The 17,156-nt window shown below is 38.0% G+C and overlaps 1 pseudogene; it reads left to right on the plus strand.

Annotated features, from left to right (window-relative positions):
• Window positions 1-14,295: 14,295 nt before the first annotated feature.
• On the plus strand, window positions 14,296-15,176 carry LOC140509157 (olfactory receptor 10D3-like; annotated as a pseudogene).
• The last annotated feature ends 1,980 nt before the right edge of the window (window positions 15,177-17,156 follow it).

A 17,156-nucleotide genomic window follows, 5' to 3' on the forward strand; every position in this document is an offset into this window, starting at 1 on the left:
CTGGTGTTGGGATTCAGTTTTCTGGTGTTTAAATAAATATTTTGGTTCTCTCTTCCATGTGGAGAGTCTGTTATATTTGGCTATAAAGAATTATGCCAGCATAGTCATAGCCATAGGCTCTGTGAATAATTCACTGCTGCTACACTAGTAAATGGAAGAGTTACTCCTACTTACTGAACCCAAGTTTTCTTATCCCACATCCAATAACACTACAACATGATCAAAGAAAATACACTGACAGTGGGTTTATATCATAATCTTCCTATATTAAGAATACTGTTAAACTTCAATATTTCTAGGATCTGTGATTTTGTTGGCTTTGGAATTCTCTCCATCGGTGTAATCAGAACTTCTCTACAGTTTGAAATGATTTTCAGTCACTCTTGATCAGCCTAATGATAATCTCTTTGAACTTAGCTAGAGTAGTTCTCTACCAGAGATACATTTCATCACAAGTTCCATATTTTTTTGTGCAGAGTAGGAAAGAAATTGTGCCTCCCTATCTTACCAAGCCTGGAAGTCAAGTGGCTGCTCATAGGCCCAATCCTACTCCTGATTAATATGAAAGCACTGACCTGCTTCATTTTTGCAATCTGGGTTTGTTCAACTCGCTCTTAGAGGGCTCACCACATTGGTGTCAAACTTAGTGAGGATACCTGATAAGTTTTAGTCCTACTATAGTTCAGAACTCCCAAACTCAAGCAATTTACCAGTCCCAGCCTCCTTAGAAATCAGGATTATGGATATATACCAGTATAACTTGCTTGAGCTCATACTCAAGAGGACAAATTGTCATTATTCAATTAAAGTTTGTGGTGTACCTATGTTTAAAGAATAATCAGTTACATTTACAAGTCAGTGTAAGCATGAGTTCTTAACCTGGGATCTATGAACTTGTTCTTTGTAAAAAAAAATGTATCTAGCTAGCTAGCTATATAGACATAGATATAGATGCCTATATTTCAATATAATTGGTTTTCTTTTTGATAGTATGTATTTTATTTTATATGCTTACAAACATTCTAAGAAGGTCTCCACAGCCTTCAACAAAAGGGTCCATAGCACAAAAATGTTAAAAACCTCTGGTGTAAAGGGACTTCTAAGTCATGTGACCAATGAGATAGAGGACTAGACACAAGACAAGAGAACAAGAAGACAAGAGAACAAGAGGCCCAACCAAGAAATGATGTAATGAATTAACACTAAGGAAGGCTAATCCTTTAAGCTGATTCAGCACCCTTTCCTCACTGACCTCCATATTTCACTGGAGGGCACAAACAGACCTGGCCTTTCAAAGATAGGTAGAACTTTAATAAGTAAAAAATGTTCTATATTAATGAATACTGTGAGTAAATGTAAATAGCTGTGTTTGGGAAATGGTGACTAGTCTAGTTTGGTAAGAATGTAAGATACAAGAAAAGGAACAACTGTATAATAAAAGGTTGAAAAGGTACTTCTCAACCTCTCAAAGCTCATTCCTCCTCCTCCATCCCACTAGTTTCAGTTTCTTGATGTGGCTATAGGAAAGCTGATAGCAGCAGCTTTGGACTACTCTCTGCTTTAGGAGATAGGATAGAAAGTTCACTTCATTGAAGGCAGGTCTGGAAGGTAGAGCCAGCTGCTCAAATGAAGCAACTCATTGAGTTCTGCTTGGATCCAGGTGTTTATCATAATGGATGGGGAAAAAAATTGGGGGGAACTAACACTTAAGGAACTTCCATTGTGATGGGAAAGAAGACCCCAAAGTCTAAAAGTACAAGAAAATATCCCCTCACCACCATTTCCTGACGCCCCCAAATCCATTTTCCTCAGCTTAGTACTCCTATGATGCTTCCTATCACTTCGTCATTATGTCAGTAACTGGTATAAATGAACCTCATTGGCATAATTTGTATTCCAATCTATGTTCATTGGTTATGTTCAAGAGGAAAATAGTTAAATAATTTGGGGTAAGAGAAATAAGTCACATTCTGACTCTGTTACACACAACCTCTACATATAACCTCAGGAAGTCACTTACTCTCTACTGGCCTTGGTTTCTTCATTTGTAGAATAAGTGAGTTGGTCTAGATAATACCTCCATTTCCTGCTAGCTCTACATTGTATGATACTATGGTCCTATGACTAAGGTGTAATTTGGATAGATGGGGTGTGGGCAAGCTGGGCAAGGTAAGGATTGTGGACTTTTTTCAACAAGCAACAAACATATAAGTATTGTGAAGGAAGGCAGTGGAATAGGCAATATGATTAGAGCAGTACATTGCACTAGGAAAATTAACCAAGTAGTGTCAGACAGTTTGGAACAGGAGAGACAAGATGTAGTTACACTAGTTTGGAGCCATTGAAAGTCCAGGTAAGAAGTAATGAAAGCCTCTCCTGTGGTGGAAAAATCAACTATCAGGTTGCTAGTCTCTGATCTGTGTTTAGAAAGGTAATCAGAAAGGGATAGCTTAGTATCATTGAAGAAGACTGGGGAGTTGATGCTGAAAAACTCCTTTGCAGGTCACCTAGGGAAACACATGCACCTGGTCATTTTCCACAAATTGCCACTCCCTGCTTGGAGAGGGAGGTAGAAAGGGAATGTGGGGAAAGAAAAAGTCTGTCCCTTGGTCGCCCTGGACTCCAGAAAAAAATGTAAAGGAAAGGTTAAAACGTAGAGATTTGGGAGTAACGTGCTATTACTGTTTTTTGTTTTATTTTTCATTATATGATTTTCCTCTGAACTTATTGTGTCCTTTCACTAGTAAAAGTTAACACCTCAGTAAGAACTTGGAAGTACATAGTTTGAGCTCATGTACACCCACAAAGTATCTTGATTCTGGTGGGCCAGAACTTAAGAAGGGCCCCAAACACCAAACTGGGAATCAGTCTAGTTCATTGTAGTATAGTTTGTGGACTTCATCATCCTCCCTTTCCTGAATATTGGATCAGCATTTGTGCTTCTCCAGTTCTGTGGTACTTCTCTAATTCTCCACAATCTTCCTTTTCAATGCAACTCTGAATCTTTTACAAAGGGACCATTGACTTCAAAAGATATAATCACAAATTCGCAAACACCCCATCACAAATCCCTCCATGCTTTGTACCACTTCTGTCTCAGGAGAGGGGAAGGGGACTAAATTCATACCTTGATTCCTATTACAGCCTCTATGGGGCTCAAGTCCAAAAGTACCCTGCCTTCTCAATCACACTGGCACTCTGGGCAGTACTACCCCACCTGTCTTCCTGGCTCCTGTAGCTCAAACTCCTGGTCCTATGGGTTTCATGAGAATCTTCTCTAGTTCCTGCAACTAAGGAGAACTAACAACACAGAACAGAAACAAACATGCCTAGGCCCATTTCTCTGATTTGGGATAAAAGAGAGGCAAGTAGGGGAAGGCAAGATCCTCCTCTCTCACCAGTTCAGTTCATGGCATTCATGCTGAATGCAGCAGTTAGGAGTCTTGAAAGAGTGTAGCCAAAAGGATAGCAGTTGAAAAAATAGTGTAAGAAGAGAGACTAGGTGGGTTTCACCAGTTTTAAAGATGGAGGCAGCCAATCAAAGAGGGTCTATATTAAAAATATATACTTTTTTTGGTTGTGAATTTCACAAACATCAACAAGCACAAACATTTTTATCTGCAATGAAGAATAGAAAATTAGAATTGCTTGTAGATGAATGAATGAGTGAATGAATGAATCAAATTCTTAAATCCTTATTATGTGCCAAACACTGGGAATATAAATTTGAAAACAATGACAGAATCTTAAATTCTTTTTTAATTTATTTTCAGTGTTCCACAATCACTACCATACAACCTAGATTTTTTTCTTCCCCCCCCCACTTCCCTCCTCCCTCCCTGAGATGGCATACAATTATATATAGGTTCTACACATACATTCCTATTAAATATATTTTCACCATAGTCATGTTGTATAGAAGAATTAAAATGAATGGGAGAAATCACATAACAAACCAAAACTTATTATAAAAGAAAATGATCTGGTTCAATCCGCAACTGAATTGTATAGTTCTTTCTCTGGATGTGGAAGGCATTTTGCCTTAAAAGACCATTAGGAATTTTTTAAAGTCCTTGCATTGCAATGAAGTTCTAAGTCTACCAGGAAAAATCCTCGCACACTGAGACCCTTTAATTCTAATGGGGGAGACCATGTACATAGTGGAGTAGTAGCTAGAAAAAGGTATTTTGGTCTGGAAAATTGCAGGAATGTTGAGTGGAATAATAAAGGAGTAGGTAGAATAGAAGCACTCCACTGATAAAGAATGACAGAGTTCATTGGATCATAGTTCATGGTTCCAGAAGTGGGGGAAGAAGGGAGCAGGGAGGAATGTGTATGCAGGCACCAAGAGTGCTGGCAAGGAAGCTGTGGGGGAGGAGTTGGGAGAGAAGGGAGTAAAGAAGAATGTGAAATTGTACATGTATCAATGCAGTTTTTAAAAAGTCTATATTAAATTTATCATTGTAGAACCAATGCTGCCTTGTTTGCCTGCAACCCATTCTGAACTACCTTCTATCTTCTATGTATTTTAAAAACAACTTGTCTGTGCTCTTGTCCTTTTTTCCCCTGAATTGCCATTTCTACCCTATGGTGTTCCCCCACAATTTTCCAACAATAAAACACAAACTCTTCCCTTATAATGAGCAATTACAATCAAGCAAAACAAATTCACATATTGATCATGTCTGGAATGTGTGCCTTATTTTACATTAATGGTCTGTCACTCTTTGCCAAGAGTCAAGAGGTATTCTTAATCATAAGCCTTTCGGAGTCAGGACAGGTTAACCAAAATTTTTATGTCATTCTTTTTTTTTCCTTTAAAATATAGCTAATGTATAAATTGTTCTCCTGATTATACTTAATTCTCCTGGACCAATTCATGCAAGCCTTCTCAGATCTCTCTAAATTCATCTTTCATTGTTTCTTATAATGTGATAATATTCTATTACATTCAGATATCACAATTTGTTCAACCATTCCTCAGTTGGTATCTAATTTTTTTCTAGCTCTTTAATGAAAAGGGCTGAAATAAATATTTTTCATATATATATAGGTTCTTTCCCTCTGTCTTTGGTCTTTTCTGAATAAATGCCTAGTAGTAGTATTTTTGAATCAAAGGTTATTCTCAATGTAGAGAATTTGGGGTAGAATGTCAAATTACTTTCCAGAAGGGTTGGACTACTTCAGAGAATTACCAGCAATATACTACTCATCCTCCCATATTGCTTTCAACAATTATCAATTTTATTTTTTTTTGTTTTGTCAATGTGATGTGTGAGGTAGAAATGGGAATTATTTTCATTTGCATTTCTCTTTTCATTTTGCATTATTAGGATTCTGGAGCAATTTTTCATTTGGTTATTTGCTTATATTCTTCTGGTAATCCAGTTAACATCCCTATACTATTTATTCACTGAAGATCCTCTGCAGTCTTTCAAAGTTCATAGCTCAAAAATCATGTCTCCTTAACTCTTGGTGACCAGAACTGGAAAACTTATGTCTATAAAATGCTAGTAAACACCATTGGCTTGATAACTCAGAACAATGAGGAGCTGGATGATATCTGAATTGCATACCTTAATGACAAGCTATTTAAATTTATCACAACCACATATCTAGTAGAAGCAGGTTGTGTGTTAAATAAAGATAAACTCCTTTTCCTGTCAGTTAAAGCTTCTTTTAGATTCTTACCAGAAGTGATGACTCAGAATTATTCATGTTTTTCCATTCATTGTCACTATGAAATTAAATAAGTGTTCCAACAGAAAGATGTTTGTCCTTAGAAGTAATAAAATCACTTGTCACACTTAATTATACTTAAGACTTCAGGAAACATTTTGAAAATCACTTGTATTTATTACCATAATACTGGCTCTTTATGGCTGTATCCCTATGCAGTGAAAGCCAGTTAATTTTCCATGTTAAGGTTATAGGGTGATTGTGGGGGAGGCAAAAAAGTATTACTCATTTTAGGAAGGTGGGAATATAGAAACTATGAAATGAGATTTCATTGTATCCATTCCTTTGATTGAAAGTATAATAGTGCATTCCTTATGGAATTAAAATTTGCCTGGAGGAAAACCAAGCTCAGGCCTACCTTAGGCATTACTGGAACACTTGCATTTTGCATATTATAAAGTTGTTGTAAGAAAAGCATCACCATCATTATTATTAGCATGGTGGATTGTATTTTAATGAGAAAATCTTGTGGTTTACAAAGAGAATAGACAGCTGAAATTCCCCAGTGAAGTCTGAGGTCACACTCTTTTCCTGTTGACCTGTTTTAACTTGAAGATGTTAAGGACTTTTGATTTTCTCTCATGGTATCTATGGTGTATACCACTGCTGAGGTTGGAGTGGAGAAACCAACACATTCAGAGAAGCATTTTGTGAATCTGTGAGACTCTGGAGACTGTTTTGTCAAGAAATATAAATATATACACACACAAACATAAGTATATATATATATATATGTATGTGTGTGTATGTATATATGTCTGTATATGTATGTGTATGTGTGTGTGACATCTCTACCAAAGTGTTCTCTTTTCTAAAATCTCAAGATACCCAAGGTCTAATTGCTCCCCCTGCTCTACAGATTCCCTCAGTGTGTGATGTTTTTGGATATGAGAACCCAAAAGGAAACTAAGAACAGTTTTAATTCTACCATTACTCTTGTGTGAGTGCTGGGGTTTCTGATATCAAGGAAAGAATCACTGTAATGCATAAGGAAAGTCAATTGTTCAAAATCTGAGTGATTTTGCCTGCTCAGGATAGCACTTAGGAACTCTAGCTACAAAGCACTAGCCCTGCTTCATGGCACCTAAAGCAGAAGGAGGCATGGATAGAAACACCCCCATCTTTCCTTTACACGAAATTAGAGAAAAGGAAGAAAGATAACCTAATTCCCATTCAAATGAACTTCCCCTTGACTATGGAATTCCTAATTTTCTGGCCATCTATTTGCTTTGCAGAGTGAAAATACAGTGGAATAGGGCTGTCAAATGATTAGGGACCACCTTCCTATAAGAAAATTCAGATTAGCAGGTATGAAGCAAATTTATGAGCCTGGAGATGGCTGACTGCAACTCTTGGACCCAGAGAATTCAGCAGGTTTTACCTGGCCATACAGGAGCAAAAAGGAAAGGCTAAAAAGTTTGGACAACATTGTATGAAACGTTTAGCTCAACTTTTGCTGTGACAAGAGTTTTGCTGTTTCTGGAGAAGCAGAATAACTTAGAGGATAGATGATTAGACTTATAGTTAGGAAGACTTAGGTCCCATTTGGCCTCTGGTCCTTACTAACTCTGTGATCATGCAATACTTACTTAACATTTTTGAGCCTCAGTGTCTTTATCTGTAAAATGGAGTTAATAAAACCTGTAACACTTACTTTAGCTAGGTAGCACAATGGGTAGAAAGAACACTGGGTATAGAGTCAGGAAGACCTTACTTCAAATATGGCCTCAGACACATACTAACTGTGTGACCCTAGGCAAGTCACTTAACCTTCTTTACCTCAGTTTCCTCACCTATAAAATAATCTGAAGGAGGAAATGACAAACTACTCCAGTATCTTTGCAAAGAAAAGTCCAAACGGGGTCCCCAAGTGTCAGATACCACCGAAATGACTACACAGCCACAAGAACCTTTACTTTACACTACTGTCAGGAGGTTCAAATGGGATGCTGTATACAGAGTGCTTGGCAAATTTTAAAGTGATATACAAAGTCAGTATTTTTCTACATGATATAGGGATTGGTAAAAATCCATGCCTTGAGTCACTATCTGAAGTAGTGTTTATTAGAAATATTTGTTTTAGAAAAAGAGGTCAATCAATGGAACAGATCCAGTATACAATATAGAACAAACTGAATGCTATAGCATAGTGTTCAATAAACCCAAAGACCCTAGCTACTGGTGTAAGGATTCACTGTTTGACAAAAAATCTTGGGAATGTGGGACTGGCAGAAATTAGGTATGAACCAACACCCTACACCACATGCTAAGATAAGTTTCAAATGGGTATATGCCTTAGGCATAAAAGGTGACATTATAAACAAAATAGAAAGGAAGAAATTAAGTTTTGAATCTATGGATCAGGGAACAGACCAGACAATAGAAAGGATCCCAAAACATAAAAGTTGACAATTTAGATTACAAATAAATTTTGAAAGGTTTTAATGTAAAACCAAATGCAATAAAAATTAGAAGGAAAATAAGTTATGGAGGGAGGGGGAGAGAAATAATATTTGCAACAAGTTACTCAATGAAGATCAATATCTAAGATACATAAGGAACAAATTCAAGTTGAATTTGAGTGGTGGGTGGAGAGAAGAAGAATGGACAATGGATATGAATAGATAGTATTCAAGGGAAGACATACAAGTTATCAACAACCATATGAAAAAGTGCTCCAAATCACTAATAATTAAAGAAATACAAATTAAATCAACCCTCAGGATCGACATCAGACCCATGATGTTGGCAGAGTTGACAAAAAGAAAAAAAATTGAAAGAGAATGGAAAGATGGTCAAAGTTAAGCTTTGTGGAATTGTATAGTGGTCTAGTTATTCTTAAAAGCAATTTGGAACTCTGCCCCCAAAGTCACTAAACTGTGCACATCCCTTCAATAGCATGAATAAGAGTCTTCTGATTCTTTATTGTTGTTGTTGTTGAGGCCTGTCAGTCATGTCTGACTCTCCATGACCCCATTTGGGGTTTTCTTGGCAAAGATACTGCAATGATTTGCCATTTCCTTCTCCAGTTCATTTTACCTAATGCTTAGTGTCTGAATTTCTCCTTAAATATCAACATCTCCTCAAACTATTACATCTGGAATCAGAGTCAGATTCAGTAAACTATAATTTGTAGGTTCCATTTTCATCTCTTCCAAGTCTAGAAAAAGAGATGAACATTTGCTCTTCTCCAATGCTTTGCCATTTCTCTGATTCTCCAAAATCTTTCAAAGGGCATTGACAGTCAGCAATCATATTTCCTTAATTTCTTTTCACCCAGACTGGCAACTTTAAGACTATAAAACTCTAGTCAACATCACTAATTCAGCTAGAACTGGGAATGCCCTTCTATCATCATGTTAGAAGTGAACCCATTTAAGAAGCCCCCAACAGTGAGAAGAAACATGCTCACCTTAAATACAGAATAATGCCTGTTGTGAGATCAGGAAGTCTTTTATTAAGCTTTATGTCCATTCCCCTTGAATGGACAGGTAGCCTCCCCAGTAAGGTTACAAGGTTACAACATGTGTAGGAAGATGGGGTTTCTTATGCTGTTTTCTGAACTGTGGATCTCCCACCATCCCCTGGCCATATGACTCCATGTTCTCTTCTCTGATAGGCCCTACCTCACACAACTCCTTGGGCCTGGGCATTAATTTCTGACCTGTCCATGCTAGGTCACAACCCCTATCACCTAGGAATGTGGACAACAGACTTTACTTCCCACAATCAGAATCTCCTAACTTTTTAAGAGATATAGTTTATATTAGTCATATGAACAATTTTAAATAATGCCCATTAGATAAACTCTAAACTTCTTGGACTGGCATTTGAGGTTGGCATTTTTAGACAAATAGATGAATTGAGAGACATTTTGGTATAATGCACATTTTGGTTCAATGACTCATATTTTTCTATTCACTTTTATTATAGAATTAGATAAATTTTCCACTAGATAGACCTTTGTTTCAAATCTCAATGTAGTTAAATGGCATTTGTGACCATTCATAAAAACTGAGGAAAGACATTTTTAAAATTATGTATTGCATTTATTCTCATGATGTTTGCCCTTAAAGATCTTAGTTTTATAGTGAATGAATAAATAAATGAACAAATGAAGGAAATAGTACATATCCTATGGTAGGCATTAAGGATTCAAATTAGAAAAGTAAGACATACAGGTTGATAAGAATTGGTAACAGGACAGATAGAAAAGCTCAGGGATCCATAGGATGAATTTGCAGAATGAATAGTAATGCATGGGGTTTGGGTGGGGTCTGGAAGAGGACAGGAGAGATTGTAAGGCTCTGTGAGACAGATAGTGTCATTTAAGGGCAGCATTATATGGTTAACACCTCCCTCTTAGTATTGTGAGTGCCAGGCAGCTAGGTGGATAGAGCACCAGTGCAGGAGTCAGGAGGACATGAGTTCAAATCTCACCTCAGACACTTGACACTCACTAGCTGTGTGACCTTGGGCGAGTCCCTTAACCCCAATTGCCTCATCCTGGGTCATCTCCAGTCATCCTGATGAATATCTGTCACTGGACTCAGATGGCTGTGGTGGAAAAGTGAGGCTGGTGACCTGCACAGCCCTCACTCACTCAAAACAAAGAAAAGTGCAAGTCATGTCATCATTTCTCTGATGGCATGGTCTTCTTCAGCAATGAAGGATGAACATACACACAGTATTGTGAGTGGTCATTTCCACCTGTGGTCAGGAACTAGGAGGGATGGTGAAAGGGTCAAGGGCTCAGGGACTTTGAAAAGAAGGAAAATAGGATTAAGAATTAGAGAAAGACAAGCATTATGTTCTCCCTCCTGTGTAGATGGGAATAGGGAGGTTGTCATTTAGCCTGCAAGGCAGAAGCTAAAAGTTCTGATGGCAAAAAGTAAGGGGAAGGAAGGAGAGATCTTAATAAAGATCTAGACAAGTGGTGGTTTGGGTGGAGGGAAAAGCTCTCTCTTACATCTAATGATTAAAAACCTTTTTTTTTTTTTGTACTTGCATTTTTAAAAATAATTGGGGTTTTGGAGTGGAGGAGCAGAGAGAAGCCACAATTTCTGACACTTTAGAAGTTCTATTCCTTTTATTGAAGATGACATTCCTGATGGAGTTTGTATTGGCCACTAGAACACAGCTCTGCCACCTAGTAATTATTCATTATGAAGAAAGACAGTCTTAGGTTCACCCTTGTGGTTACTCTAATACTTAAGCTAGGTACTTTACAGAGTTGTTGAGAGGAAGGTATTGTAATTAACAAGTTAATTTGCTTAAGGGAGAAGGTTGTGTGGCTTTAAAAATGCAGTACTGATCTGGAATTGGCTAGTTGAGCCCAAGGTTATTCCCTTTTCATATTCACCTCTTTTCTACCTTGGAGATATTGGAGACCTTTCATTTCATCATTCTATCTACAATTCATATAGTGCTGAGGAGAAGACCCTGGGGGAATCAACACATTCAGAGAAAGAATTAATGAACTTATGTCATCCCTTAACCTGATTTACAAGAGAAATATCATGAGATTTACCTCTACCATTGTGTTGTCTCTTTTCTACTTGCTCCTCATGCTCTACAGATTCCTTGAGTTGGTGATATATCTGAATATGAAATTACAAAGGAAGATTAAGGCCAGTTATAACCCCACCACCATTCCTGTATGAGTTGCAGTCCTCTAAAGTCTAGGAAAAAGTCACTGCAATGGGTAGGGAAAGAGTTCTGTGAGGTTCAATGTGGGTGACTTGGCCTGATGAGGAGAAGCCAAGGTTGCCAGCTACAGAACCCTCTTGCTCCACAGAACTGAGAGAGATGAGGAGATTGTGAAGACTTTTCATAATAAAAATATGGGAAATGTTGAATTTTCTAAATAAAATTTCTCTTCCATAAGGTCTCTCTCCCTGGATACCTGAGTTTGAGGTATCCAGGGCTTATGGATGGTCACTTGGTTCTCCAACCCCCCTTACCAGCTTTCTTTGTGAAAGTGCTGGAACTTGGAAGTTACTCAAATCTTCCCTTTGTTTGTTGTACTGTTGCCATATCAATGCTACCAGCTCCCACTTCTTCTCCTCTCCTCCTTTCTAAAGCCACATCAGCAGTAAAGGTAGATATCAGATGAGGAAATTGTGTTGGGATAGGTCAAGATTTCCAGGGCTTTGTCTAGTTTTTTGCACTTAGATTGTGAGCCTGTCTCCCAGTCAATGCAGAGGTGGGATAGTGGGGAAGTGGGAATCTCTGCATTAGGGTATAAAATTGTGCTTCAATTTCTGTAAGTTGTCTCCTTCCATCAGATTCCCCGACTTGGTGGAAGGACATCCCTTTCTCGAGAATTGTAATAAATCCTTTTCTTTCTGTTCTTATTGAGAAGCCTCTTCATTTATTTAAAATTTTGAGTAAGGATCTTTTTGTCCCATACAGCACCTAAAACTGAAGGAGCTGTGGAAGGAAACAGCTCCCTCTTCCCTTTATGAGAAACTTGATAAAAAGAAGAAAGATATTTCTCAGTCCCAGTCAAGCATATTTTCCCTTGGATATGTAAATTCACCCAATTTTGATCTCTCTTTCTGATTCTGATGGGGTATGAGCCCAAGCAGAGACCTTTGTCCCTTGGACTGAGAGGGTTTGGGTACCATTTTTCTGAAGAGCCTGGCCTTGGGGGGCTCCTTGGATTCCCCTAATTTGATTCAGCATTCTCTTGAAATCCAGTTCCCCCAGCCCAGGTACTCCCTGCCTTTGATCCTTCATCTTATCAGGGTACTATTGTCTGGACACTGGCCACTCCCATCAGAATCCTCCTTGGACTTGATCTACATTCCAGCCTGACTTCCCCTATCAAGACCATCCCTGGGGCCCCCAGACTACTTGGTGACACGTGGATTCTTCCCTCAATCTTTTTCTGTATAAGTTCCATCTCGCCTCCATGATGACACTCAGATTCAATCCAGCTTAAACTCTGTCTAGTTGAGTTTGTGTCTAGCCTGCTTGTAAATCTAAGCGTTACAAAGGGTTAGGCTCCTTAAGAGTCAACCCAGTATGGCAAATCTTTAATAAACTTTGTTTTTCTTTGACCTTAAGAAGGCTTGTGTCAAATTCATTTGAGCAGTACTGGGCATTTTGGTATTTTGGGGTCTCCAGCACCCCAAACCTCCATAATTCCATGGAGAACAGAATGGGGAGCCATCATTGAGGGGCACTTTTAAATGACTCTAAAGTTAAGCATCATCTTCCTACAAGGATCTCCAGAGAAAGAACTAAATGGAAACAAAGGTATTGGGTTATTAGGATCTGTAGAGGTGTAACAGAGCCCCTCTGACCCAGGGAAATCATGAGTTTTTATCTGGATGCAGACAAAAACACTGACATATAAAGAAACAAATACCTGATCACACATAAAAACCAAGATTCAAGTCCTGAATCACCTTCTCTGAAATAGTCAACTCAGTTTTATTTTTTTTTCTGTGACAAAGGTTGGCTGATTCTGAAGCTATGTGATACAGTGGATAGACTTATGAACTTACAATTAGTTAGACCTTGATTCAAATCTAGAATCTGAAACTTAGCTCTGTGACTATGGGTATGTCATTTAAATTCTTTCAAACTCAGTTTTCTTAAATGTAAAACAGAGATAAAATTTGTAGCACGTATTTCACAGTGTTTTGAGAATTATGTGAGATCAATTTGCAAAAGAGTTTTGTAAATCTTAATAGAATATAAAATTATAAGTAGTGATCACAAAGATCATGCTTGGAATCAATAGCAGACAAAAGATCTATTAGAAATGCTTGATATTTTGAAGTTGGGAGTTACCTTTCAGGTACTCCAGGAGGGCTATTTGAGGTAGATGGAATGGCTTTGCATTCCAAAGAAAGGCACTTCTTTATATTTCAAGATGTGGCCTTCAATTTCAAATTAGTATAAGCATGTTCCTCTACATATGCATTCCCTAGACACACTAAACCCTGGCCCTTGGCCAGGATTGTATTAACAGAGGTGTTCATACCATATAACCTTTTAATCTCCTAGCAGATGTCTAGACCTGGCCCTGGATGACCTCCCCTGTCACATAGTGCTGGGGATGATTTGCCTGTGAATTCAGAGTACTAGCTGACTCTGGTAGCAAAGATCCAAGGCTTATAAGTTCATGTCTGATAGCTGCTTATTTGGGGCCTTTTTCTTTTTTAATTGTGGGCAATTTTTATTCAATAATTTTAGATGTATATTGATTAGTATTCATATTCCTAATGGCAGTTACTCCATTCCTTTTCAACTTTTTCTTTTGAGCAGCGTTTATTTTATCCAAGTAAGATATCCATTTTGCTTTCCAACCCTGATATCTGCTAGTTGAAGATGACAATCTCTGATGGGAAAGGAGTGTTTGCTTCAAGAGCTTAACAGTATTCCTAATTCTAATATTTAAAAAAGACTTTTTCAACATAAAGCAAAGATGAATATATATTGTGCCAACCAAATTAAACGTCTGTCCCTATAATCTATATCACTCTTTGTTGTTCTGTCTTCCCCTAGGGCCGACTCTCTTGTGACAATTAAAAAAAACACACACAGGTGACTGAGTTTATTCTTCTGGGAATCCACACACAGAGTAGATGGAGTCCTTGCTCTTTGTTATCTTAATCAACTACCTTCAGACTTTGCCTGGGAACTTCCTTCCTCTTGACAATCATCTTCTCCTCTCTCCTTCACACACCTATGTATTTCTTCTTGGGACTCATCTATTTTTGACATATTTTTTCCTGCACTGAGCACAAATTGCTGGTCTTTCTCTCTGGAAATAGCCAAGCCATCTCTTACAGGGAATATGCCTCCCAGTCCTTATTCCATCAGGTTTTAGGGTTCACTGAGGACACTCTATACTTTGTGATGTCCTATGACTGTTTTGTTTCCATCTGTCATCTACTGCATTACACAGTAATTATGAACCTCAGATTTTGTGTGGTCCTAGCCACATGTACCTCATTGGTATGTTGTATCTAGGCCACTACACTGGCATCACTCACCTTTCTTCACTGTGGTCCCAATGAAGTAGACTATTACTTTTCTGACATTCCTCTGTCATATCTCTGGCCTGTGCTGAAAACTCAGTAGTCCAGAGGGTGGCATTCTGACTTTAATATTGTTTTTTTCACTATGATTTTCTACAGTACCTTCATTGGATGGCCACTTTGAGAATCCATTCAGTTGAAGATAGGAACAAAGTTTTCTCTACCTGCAGTGCTCACCTCATTGCCATCATGTGTGGCTATGGACCAATTATTATCTATTTTCCATTCACACCCAAACTTTTGCTTGGTGCTGTGGTTCAAATTTTGAATAACATTTTCTCACTTGTGCTGAACTCTTTAATCTATTCTCTGAGAAACAAAGAAGTGAAAAGAGCCTTGAAAAAAGTTTTGCATGAGGCAGGACTAATTGCAGAGGTCTAAATAAGGAGGCCTCAGTCTCCCTGGTCAGTCCCTTTTGCCATCTTTTTATGCAACCTGTCTGCAAATGTTAGGCATGTCTGTGCTCTCTCTCTGTCACAATTTTTTGATTTTTGGATGGTATGTGTGCCAGAAATGAGACCCATGGGAGAAAAAGTAGTAGGATGAAGAAGTTCCTGAAGAACCATCCCATTTTAGGATTTACATTCTTTTTGGAACTTAGGAAGACTCTGTGATTAAGGCAGCAGAGACTGTAATCTCATAGAAATGACCATCTTAAGGGAAATATTCTCTCTTTGAAATGTGAATATTTCTTTAGGAAAGCTTAGTTCCATTATTTCATTGGTGTGAAGAACTTTCTATATGGAAATGTCTTCCAACATTGTAGATCAGCAACTTAAAATGTAACATATTCTTAGCAAGTTGCTTGTGCTAGAGAGGTTAAGGTAGTCCTGCAAGATTACACATTCTGTATTTTTCTTAAGTTACAGACAGGACTTAAACCCATGTCTTCCTGACTCCAAGCTAGGATACCTACTGTAACCAAAAAATATTCTGATTATGGTCCATTAAGGGATAACTGAGCAGTACTGTGGTTTTCCTTTCACCTTGCCATTATAGGGGTGAGAGTCAATACCAAGTGCTCAGCTACAAGGAGTTTTTGAGACATGTGAGTACATTCTTGCTTCAGGTCTGTGTGCATCATGAGAAGCAGATGATGTCAGACATAGTTTACTTTCAGAAAATGAGGTTATTTATGGCTGATGTTTAGTACAAGATGTTTCTTGATTTCATAAAAGACACATTTCTTTTCTAATGGAGTTGGATCATTCATAGAACAATGTCAAGCCATATATAAAATTTTGCTTCTGGCTCTGAATCTGGATAACAAACTAATGAAATCCCTTTTAATAAAGCAGTATTAACCAGACAATGAGCAGCTAGATGGCACAGTGGATAGAGTACCAGGCCTAGAGTCAAGAAGGCTCATCTTCCTGAGTTCAATTCTGGTCTCAGACACTGAAATGTTAATGGAATATAAGATCTTCCCCACCCACTTAATAGGTCTCACATGGAGCCCTGGTGCAGAGTCAATAAGGCTCTGGGCCACAGAGATTCCTACACCTTCCCAATTAAGTGCTGATTTCCAGACTTCTGGGCTCTCAGCTAATCAAGTGCTGAGTCTTTGATTAGAAACTGTATATATTGTATTGCTTGGAGGGAAAGGTGTGGGTGGAGAGGGAAGCAGGCAGAGAGAGAAAGTTGAGGAGAAAGAGAGAAAGTTGAGTAGAGAGAGGGAAAGATGAGGAGAGGGAAAACTGGGGAAAGAAGAGGCTGAGGGAAGAACTTGCCTGGGGGAACTTGATCATGGGGAGGCATGAAGGAGAAAAATGCAAGTGCTGCCTGGATTGGTGACAAGTACTTTACTAAATCTTGCTTTCTGATATCTCAATAGGGATATTTCAAATAAATATTTTGATTTTGTCTTGGAAGAGGAAAGTTTGTTATATTTTGCAAACCAACCATAGAGATATGAATATCATAGCAGCTGCTGTGGGTATCACATTGACATTACAGATGCTTACTAGCTGGGCAAGTCACTTAATCCTCTTTGCTTTGGTTTTTTCATCTATAAAATGATCTGGAAAAGGAAATGGCAAAGCACTCCAGTATTTTTGACAGGAAAACCTCAAATGGTGTCACAAAGAGTCTGAAACAACTGAACAGCCAGGGAATAATTGTTGTTTACAGAGTTCTTTACAATGTACTTTTAATCCAACAACCATTTATCGTAAGTAGTACAAGTATTATTATTATCTTTTCATAGATGAAAAAACCGAAGTCCTGACAGGTTTAATGTCCTAGCTATGATAACAAGCAAGGAATTTAAACTCATTTTCTGATATTATATTCAAAGTTTTGTTCACTACCACCAGTACCACCATCCTTCTCTTCAGATTATGAAAGCTCAGATTTTGAAGA

This window comes from Notamacropus eugenii, chromosome 5 (genome assembly GCF_028372415.1).
Source record: "Notamacropus eugenii isolate mMacEug1 chromosome 5, mMacEug1.pri_v2, whole genome shotgun sequence".
NCBI classification, from domain to species: Eukaryota; Metazoa; Chordata; class Mammalia; order Diprotodontia; family Macropodidae; genus Notamacropus; species Notamacropus eugenii.